Source organism: Equus asinus, chromosome 25 (genome assembly GCF_041296235.1).
Source record: "Equus asinus isolate D_3611 breed Donkey chromosome 25, EquAss-T2T_v2, whole genome shotgun sequence".
Classification (NCBI taxonomy): Eukaryota; Metazoa; Chordata; class Mammalia; order Perissodactyla; family Equidae; genus Equus; species Equus asinus.
In genome coordinates this window covers 21105460-21115221 of record NC_091814.1, presented here as the reverse complement: position 1 = coordinate 21115221, position 9762 = coordinate 21105460, and the positions used below count along the sequence as shown (strand labels likewise).

The window sequence follows — 9762 nt, the reverse complement described above, 5'->3', positions numbered from 1 at the left end:
GAAACTTATAGAGTCCCATCAGGCCAGAATCAGGAGATGATAACTACATTGTTCTACCCATATTCTTGCTTTTGGTTATCTATCTCCAGTATTTTAATGATGCTGTGTGTGTGTGTGTGGTGTGTGCGCATACACAAACATGGCTAGAGAACCATATCCCAAAGAAGTAGCATCTACCTCTAGATCAGCAGACAAGTTTTAAACATTTTCCAAAAATTATTTGAAATGAAGACAAATTCTTTTTCTCGCACTAAAATACAAACTCCACAAGTGGAGAGATTTTTGTCTGCGTAGTTTACTAATGTATCATCTGTACATTCAACTGTGTCTGACACATACTAGGTGCTTAATAAAAATATTTGTTCAAAGGATAATTGAATAAATGTGTTTGAACACAGAAGATGATGGAAATTGTGAATTTTTTACTTTTTGGCCCTCCCAGTGCACCCCTCCCTCTGTCCCATCTGACTGTTTTTGTTCTACCTTGTCATTGTCACCTATCTTTTTCCCTCCCTTCTCTCAGTCTTTTTGTTCTCTCTCTCTCTTTCTCTCTCCCTCCCTCCTCGCTTTCTCTCATCCCTCTATTTTTCCAGAGACATTGATGTGTGTTCATTTAAATATAGTCACCACTTCATCTTAATTGACACATTTGTAGGTAAAAAAGCTCAAAGCCAATGAGTGGCCCAAGATTTGTGAAAACCCAAGTAAAAATTTAGAAAGCATGTTATTGTTTTTTTCAAAATTTTAAGCAGTAAAAGTAAAGCTTTTCTGTATTCCTTTACCACAGATTTTATTACCCACTACTGTTCACTCCGTATATTACAGTTATCTTTTTAAAAATCAGCTTTGTAAAGTATAATTCCATTCAATAAATTTCACCTTTTTAAGTGCACTGTTTGATGAATTTTGGAAAAGTATATAGCTGTAGAATGACAGCAATCACTATAAAGAACATGCCCATCATTCCAAAAAGTTTCCTTGTATGCGTTTTTCTTAAATCTTACCCAAACCCCTAGACCTGGCCACTGGCAACTGATATACTTTTTGTCACTTTAGCTTGCCTTTTCTAGAAATTGATGTAAATGGTATCGGAAAATACGTAGTCTTTTGTGCCAGGCTACTTTCACTTACCATAATGCCTTTAAGATTCTTCCATATTGTTACATGTATCAGTTACAGGGGATTGCTGAGTGCTATTCTATTGTATGGCTAGAATGCAATTTGTTTTTCTGTTCACCAGTTGATGGACATTTAGGATGTTTCTAGTTTGGAGCTATTATTAATAAAGCTTCTATGAATGTTTAAGATAAGTTTTGCTGTTAATATAGACTTAAATTTCTTTTCAGGAGATGAGGGTTGTTATGGCATCCTTACTGGGTAGTATGAGAAAATTTTGCTTAAGTTTGTGAAAAAGTTGCCAAATTTTCCAAAGTAGCTGAACCATTTTACATCCTTACAAGCAATGTATGAGAATTCCAATTGACTTACAACTTTGTCAATGGTTAGGAAATGTTATAATTTTGATGTGGTCATTTTAGAGAGTATATAAAGGCATCTCATTGGTTTTAATTTGCATTGCCCTAATGATAAGCATCTCTCCATTTATTTATTTGCAATTTGTAAAATTTCTTTGTGGAAGTATCTAATCAAACATTTTACCCAATTTTTAAGTTATGTTTTTTCGCCTTAATCTTATTTATTGAGCTTTAAGAATTCTTCTTATACTCAGATGCAATTATTTGTCAGATATAAATTTTGTTAATATGTTCTCCCACTTAGTGGCTTGCATTTCACTTTCTTAAAAGAATCTTTTGAAGAGCAATTTGTTTTCTCCTAGTTTTGGAGGCTAGAAGTCCCAGATCAAGGTCTCAACCAATTTAGTTCCTGGTGAGCACTCTCTTCCTGGCTTGTAGATAGGCAACTTCTCCCCGTGTTCTCTCATGGTGAGGAGAGAGAGCACAGCTACATTTAACCTCAATTACTTGCAATAAAGGCCGTATCTCCAAATACAGTCACATTGGAGGTTGAAGCTTCAACATATGAATTTTGAGGGGACACAAATATTCAGTTCATCAGAAACAGTATGTAGACTTAATATTATTTTCCCCTTAAATGTTTCGTAAAATTCACCAGTGAACTAATCTAGACTACGAGATTCATTTGTAAAAATTTTTTAACTACAAAGTCTATGTTTTTAATATTGAAGTTATTGATTTATTCTTGAGTGAGCTTTGAAAGTATGCCATTCAAATAATATGCTCCTTTAATTTGTCAAATTTATTAGCATAAAATTGTTCATAATATTTCCTTAAATGTCTACACTATATGTAAGGATAGTTCCTCTTTATTGCCTAATATTGATAATCTGTCTTCTCTCTTTTACATTCAATTTCACTAAAGATTTATCAACTTTATTGATTTTTTCAATAAAATTGCTTTTGATTTTATTGGTTTTATGTTAATTTTCTCTTTACTATTTCATTCTTTGAAGGAGATATGTATATCCTTTCTTCTGCTTACTTTTGAGGTACTGTAATTTGTTCTTTTTCTCATTTCTTAAGACATAAGTTTAGCCTATAGATTTAGGTCTCTTGTTTTGTATTATAAGCATTTAATGCTATAAATTTCCCTATAAACACTGCTCTAGCTGTATGCCCCAAATAATTTTGATATGTCATATTTTCATTTTATTCAGTTTGAAATAATTCTAATTTCCTTTGTGATGTTTTTCCCTTTGACCTATGAGTTATTTAGAAGTGTGTGATTCAAGTGTTGTTTATCTGATATTTTCTATACATCTTTCTGTTATTGTTTTCTAGTTTAACTTAATTTTAATCAGAGAATATACTTTATATTAATTAAATTTTCCAAAGTATTTGAGACTCATTTATGGCCATACATATGGCTGTTTTGGTAAACATTCCAAGAACACTTGAAAAGAATATGTATTCTGTTGTTTTCAGGTGGACCATTCTATAAATGTTAATTAGGTCATATTGGTTAACAGTATTGCTAAAATCTTCTATAGCCTTACTTATTTTAGGTATACTTGTTCTATGAGTTCCTGAGACTGAGATGTTGAATAATTGTGGAGTCATCTATTTCTCATTCATTTTCATCAGTGTTTTACTTAATGAATTTTCAATCTTTGTAATTATGCGGATATACATTTGGGATTTTTATGTCCTTTTGATGAATTGTACATTTTACTATTCTGAAACATCACCCTTTATCTCAAGGAATGCTCCTTGTTCTAAAATTAACTATATCTGATTTTAATAAATTCATTACAGCTTTTCTTTCATTTGTATCTTCATGATATATATATATATTTTTTCCTTTCACCTTTGACCTACCTGTGGTTGATAATTAAAATAGGTACCTTAGAGACTGTACATTAGTAGATCTTCATTTTCTGTCTCATAATCTCTAATCTTAAATTTTTGTCCCATTTTGACTGCCTTGTTAAATTAATTGAATATTTCTTTGTGTTCAAGTTAACTGATTTTTTCTACTGCAGTGTTTGCTGTTCATTCTGGTAAAGTATTCAATTCATCAAAAGGACACAAAAATCAGGGTATTTTTCACTTCAGTTAGTATATGTTTTCATCTGTATAAGTTATACTTGGGTCTCTTTCACAATTTCCATATATCTCCTCATCTTGCTCATATTCTCCTCTACCTTCTGGACCATATGGAATATATTTATAATGATCATTTCAGTGTCCTTTTCTACTAATTCTCTCATCTCTGTCATTTATGGATCTGTTTCAATTGAATAATTTTTCTCCTGTTTATGGTTTATATTTCTCTTCCATCTTTGAATGTCTAGTATCTTTTAATTAGATGTCAGAAATTGTAGATTTTACATTTTTTGCTGCTGTATTTTGTTGTATTATTTTAAGTCTGATTGTATGTTGTTCTGGTGTGACATTGTTTCATGTAAAATCAGTTGAATTCTTTCAAGCCTTCTTTTAATTACTGGCTTTTTAAAGGTTGGGGTTTTGCCATACAACATTCATCTCCTCTTTTATTACATAAATTAACATTTTAAAAGGACAAATGTCTTTAATGAAACTCTGAGAGTAGCAATCAGGTGAGAAGATTTGAATTTCTGACTGTAGAATCAGGAAAAACAGTTGATAGGTGAGAGATGAGGAGATGGCTGTTGTAGGGAACAGACTATCTTCAGAAGATCCTTGGATCTGGGAAATAACACCCTCTGTATCTTTTCCTGTTCACTTAATTTCATCATACTGGGTCTTTGTTAAAATGAAGAAAAAAGAGAAGTCTTGAACAGTGGAACATAGAACATAAGCATTAAAGTCATGTCCAATTTTCCCACAGACTCCTGCTTCCATCCTTCCGATTACCATAAAATTGTCTGAGTCCTATTGCAGTCAAAGAATTCCTATGGCATCACAAATTAATCTGTTCTACTTTACACACCTATCTAACATTCTTTCCATGAATGCACTTTGTGAAGGGATGGGTTATTAATTTTAGAACTCACAGATGTTGGAGAAGAGCATATATTCTATGATTCCTATGATGCAATGAAGCTGAAATCAAGTGTGAGAATTTCTAAAATGGGACTTCTGGAGACTGACAAAGTGATTTTATTTTGTAGAGAATCTAAGACAAAGATGGAAAACTTCTGACCAAATTGCCATCACTCACACAACAGGCCCTTGGCGGGCATTTCTGTTTAATCGTAGTACTCTTTGCCATTGAGCACAAATAAGTATTGGAATTCATGCAGCCACTGTGAATTGTGTTTTCATACAATACAAATACATTACCACTTGAGCCTAAAAGATGAAACAGAATGGGGTCATAAGAGAAATGATCAGTGGGCTGGATACTATAAATGAGGTACAAAGAAAGCTGCTATTCTGGCCTAAAGTCAAAGGTAGAGATTTAAGGAAACAAATACCAACTATGAGATTGCCTTAAACAGCAATAAAATTAAACTAAACTAGTCAAAATAGGCTTCATAATGATAGGACTGTGGGTATATAATATAAAATCCTTTGGTCTAAAAGACATAAAGGGTCAGGGATGAGCTGACAGGGAAATGTTAGGGAAGAAACTTAGGCTGTGTTAACAGAGAATTGACTTCCAGAACAAGGATGATAATTTTCCTAAGTCACCTGGAGGGTTGCACCCATTTCCTGGTGACTCTTTTGAAGAATGCTGTTAACACAAAATATCTTGAGAATAATCCAGAGAAAGATGACCAGGATTTTGAGGGGTCTGTGAACTCTGATATATCATGAAGATCAAAGGAGTCATCAGTTAGGTTAAAGGTATTTAAGGGAAATATATTATCCACCTTCAAATATTTGAATCACTGCTGTGTAAATTAAATATTAAATACAAGATATGTATCTCCAGAGATAATAACTAGGACCAAAAGGAGGAAGATTTATGAAGGTAGAACTTTATAACACTAAGAGATATTTTACAGTGGTATGACTTCCATTTAGCAGTCAACTTTAGAGGCTGGAATACTGCAGGTAAGAATCCTTCAATGGCAGAACAATTGGAAGTGATAGCCTTGGGTCCTTCCCAACATTAATAGCTCATGATTATATTAATACTTTTCAATTAGATTTATTCCACTTCCTCCATGAAGGGCCCTACTAAGATTTTCCTAAACCATTGAGAAGTTGTGATGGCTAAACCTCCTATACTGAATTACCATTCATAATATGTTACTTATCCTTTCTGGAAGAGAATAAAATAATTCTTAATTAAGTATTATAAAAAGTCAAAAATACTTCTGCAAGTTAGGAGTATTTGAGAGTTGTATCTGTTTAACAATTAACACAAGTCTAAGACTGCACTCCACAAAACATATCAAAATAATATCACGAAGAAGCTTGCATTATAAGGCTACAAAGTGGTATATAAATGAAAGACAATAGTATCATCAACCTTGTGATTATTGCTATGTCCTCAGAAAGGATGTTTTCATAGATGTGAAATATTCCCATTATAGATCTTTAGGATAAAACCCTCCTCTGCCAATCACTTTCTGAATGGCCACCTGGATATCCTTGTGTCTGAAGCTATACACCACGGGGTTCAACAATGGAGTAATAACTGTGTATATCACTGTCAAAGCCTATCCTTGCTGGATGAGTACTAGGTTGATGGTCACAGGTAGACTAAGGAGGCACAGCCATAGTGGACAATGACTACAGTAAGATGGGGGGCACAAGTGGAGAAGGCTTTCCACTTGCCTTCAGCTGATGCGATCCTCAGGATAGTATGAACAATGAAGCCATAAAAGATGCAAATGAAAGTCAGGGGACCCATGAGTGCTGGAACTCCACCAATGAAGATGACTAGTTCATTGATGTAGGTATCAGTACAGGTAAGCCGGATAACTGGTGTGATGTCACAGAAGAAGTTGTTGATCTTGTTGGGCCCACAGAAAGGAGTTCAAAGACTAAGAGGGACCCTATCAGTGAGAACAAAAAACAATCACAGCACAAGTGGCTGCCAGCTGTCCACATACCGGCCAGCTCATAAGGATAGGGTACCAAAGTAGATGACAGCTGGCAGCATAGCAGTAGTAACCCATGACCCCCAGCAGCATGAAATTAATGACAGGAAAATACAAGGAGAAAAACATTTGAGTGGCATAGTTAATAAATGAGATTGTTCTGAGCAGAGACAAAAGATTTATGAGCATCTTGGGCAGGATGACAAAGGTGTAGCATGTCTCAGAGATGGAGAGTATCCCTAAGAAGAAGTACATACGTATGTAGAAGTACATAGTTATGCAGACGACAATGACAATGGTGATGCTTCCACCATAGAAAAACAGCAAAGAGGATGAGCTGGATTTCTCCAAGGTTGGAGAATCCCAGCAACAGGAACTCTGTGACAGAGGAGAAATTAGTTTGGTTGACTTGGTCCTGGAGATTGACCTACAGAAAACAGGAATGAAGGAAGAGACTGTTTATCCTGAAAGATGAAGATAGTTAGTTACACTATGGATTGAAGAACAATAAATAGGAAAAGGGGGAAAGACTAATGCTAGTAGTTCATCCTTTGAACTAATGCTAGGATGACTTTAGTCCATCCTCTCCCCTAAACACACTACCTATTTGACCCATTTGTTAGAAGGGACTTGGAAGGGACTTTAGTGCATTTAAGAAGCTCTAGAGAAATATAAAGTTCTCACAATCAGGCTGGTCATTGATCTTACTAACTCACTACCATTCTGCCAAGAAGATAGACCTGATTTAGAATTCTGCTGTAATTGTAGTTTCAAACTTTGTAAAGAAATAAACCCACCCATCAGAACTTTATTCAATATGAGCCATTACCTCTCTTCACATTTTCCCTAGATTTCCAACAGAACTCACCATTGCTTTGGACACACCTGACCTTGAGGAGTTTCAGCTCCTCCAATTTCTCCTTGCTAAAGGATGGGAAAATTCTTTTCCCATTAATTCAACTAAAATCAAGTTTGAATTTAATAAAGTAATCAAAGAAACATCATGGTTTTGGGTCTTACATTCAAGTCTTTAATCCATTTTGAGTTGATTTTTGTGCATGGTGTAAGGGAATGGTCTACTTTCATTGTTTTGCATGTGGCTGTCCAGTTTTCCCAACACCATTTATTGAAGAGACTCTCCTTTCTCCATCATATGCTCTTGGCTCCCTTGTCGAATATTAGCTGTCCATAAATGTGTGGATTTACTTCTGGGCTCTCAAAGACTTGAATGTAAGACCCAAAACCATCAAACTTCTAGAAGAAAACATAGGCAGTACGCTCTTTGACATCGGTCTGAGCAGCATATTTTCAAGTCCCACGTCTGACCGGGCAAGGGAAATAAAAGAAAAATGAACAAATAGGACTACATCAAACTAAAAAGCTTCTGCACAGCAACGGAAACCATCAACAAAACGAAAAGACAACCTAACAATTGGGAGAAGATATTTGCAAACCATGTATCAGATAAGGGGTTAATATCCAAAATATACAAAGAACTAATACAGCTCAATAACAAAGAAACCAACAATCCAATTAGAAAATGGGCAAAAGATCTGAACAGAGCTTTCTCCAAAGAAGATATATGGATGGCCAACAGGCATATGAAAAGATGCTCAACATCATTAGCTATCAGGGAAATGCAAATCAAAACTACAATGAGGTATTACCTCACTCTGGTCAGAATGGCTATAATTAACAAGACAGGAAACAACAAGTGTTGGAGAGGATGTGGAGAGAAAAGAACCCTTGTTCACTGCTGGTGGGAGTGCAAACTGGTGCCACCACTACGGAAAGCAGTATGGAGTATCCTCAGAAAATTAAGGATAGATCTACCACATGATCCAGCTATTTCACTGCTGGGTATTTATCCAGAGAACATGAAAACATGAATGCATAAAGATACATGCACCCCTATGTTCATTGCGGCATTATACACAATAGCCAAGACTTGGAAGCAACCTAGGTGCCCATCAAGGGACGAATGGATAAAGAAGATGTGGTATTTGTACATGATGGACTACTACTCAGCCATAAGAAATGATGAAATCCGGCCATATGTGACAACACGGATGGACCTTGAGGGTATTATGCTGAGTGAAACAAGTCAGAAGGAGAAAGTCAAATACCGTATGATCTCACTCATAAGTAGAAGATAAAAACAACGACAAACAAGCATATAGCATTGGAGACTGGATTGGTGGTTACCATAGGGGAAGGGGGAGGAGGTAGGGCAAAAGGGGTGATTAAGCTCACATGTGAGGGGATGGACTATAATTAGTTTTCGGGTGGTGAACGTGATGTAATCTACACAAAATTTGAAATATATTATGATATACATCCAAAAATAAACAAATGAAAAAAGAAAAAGAAACATCAAAACCAATCAAATAATTGAAGAAAATAAAAGCACAAAAGCAGACTAAAAATGAAAATTCTTTAGCTAAAGGACCTCGATTCAAGAGACCAACCGACTGCTGATCCTACAGGTTTGAGGTATAATTCTCACATGAATACCATCTCTGAGCATTTTCTCTTTGGATTCTTTCACTTTCAAAACAGGGCTTGAAACAGAAGTATCAGTTTCACTTTTCCATCTAGTGGAGGATACAGACAAGAGGCTAGTGGGTAGATTTGACAAGTTCTCTGAGTAGATAAGTCATCATTTCCACTAATATATTCATTCATTAATGTGTTAATTTATTGATGAATTAAATTAATAAATATTCACACCTAATAAATGTTTATTGTCTATATTGCATAATTTTCTTAGGTTAAGTAAGCAAAGTACCATTCTTTGCAGAAATGATGCTAAATCACCTTGCCTTTTTCACAATTCCTCTCACCTCACCCCAAATGCACAAATAAAAAAAGGTAGTTTTTCCACACCAATACCATCTTTCCTCATCCTGAAGCGTCTTACCTCTGTGCTTTTGCTCAACGTTTCCCCTTCACCTGGAAAATCTTTATCCATTTTCCATCCATTCTTAATCACTCAAATGGATGCTGTATCTTCTGACTACCCTGGTCTCCAATGATAAGAGTGATAGGAACTTACCGTCCTCTTAAATTGTTTAGCAACTTTCTATTGCATACAGGAATGTATCACGGAAAATAGCAGCCTCTACTTTCTCATATACAAGAATGTAAATGCCTTGGTGGTAGTTCTGTATTCCCCATAATGTATTAAAAAATTGCTACTTTAAGACATTGTTTAATGAATTGATGATTAAATATTTGATTTTTTTAAA

At 35.0% G+C, this 9762-nt stretch overlaps 1 pseudogene; it reads right to left on the bottom strand.

Moving 5' to 3' along the window:
* Positions 1-5998: 5998 nt before the first annotated feature.
* Positions 5999-9485, bottom strand: LOC106835789 (olfactory receptor 10R2-like; annotated as a pseudogene).
* Between the last annotated feature and the right edge of the window lie 277 nt (positions 9486-9762).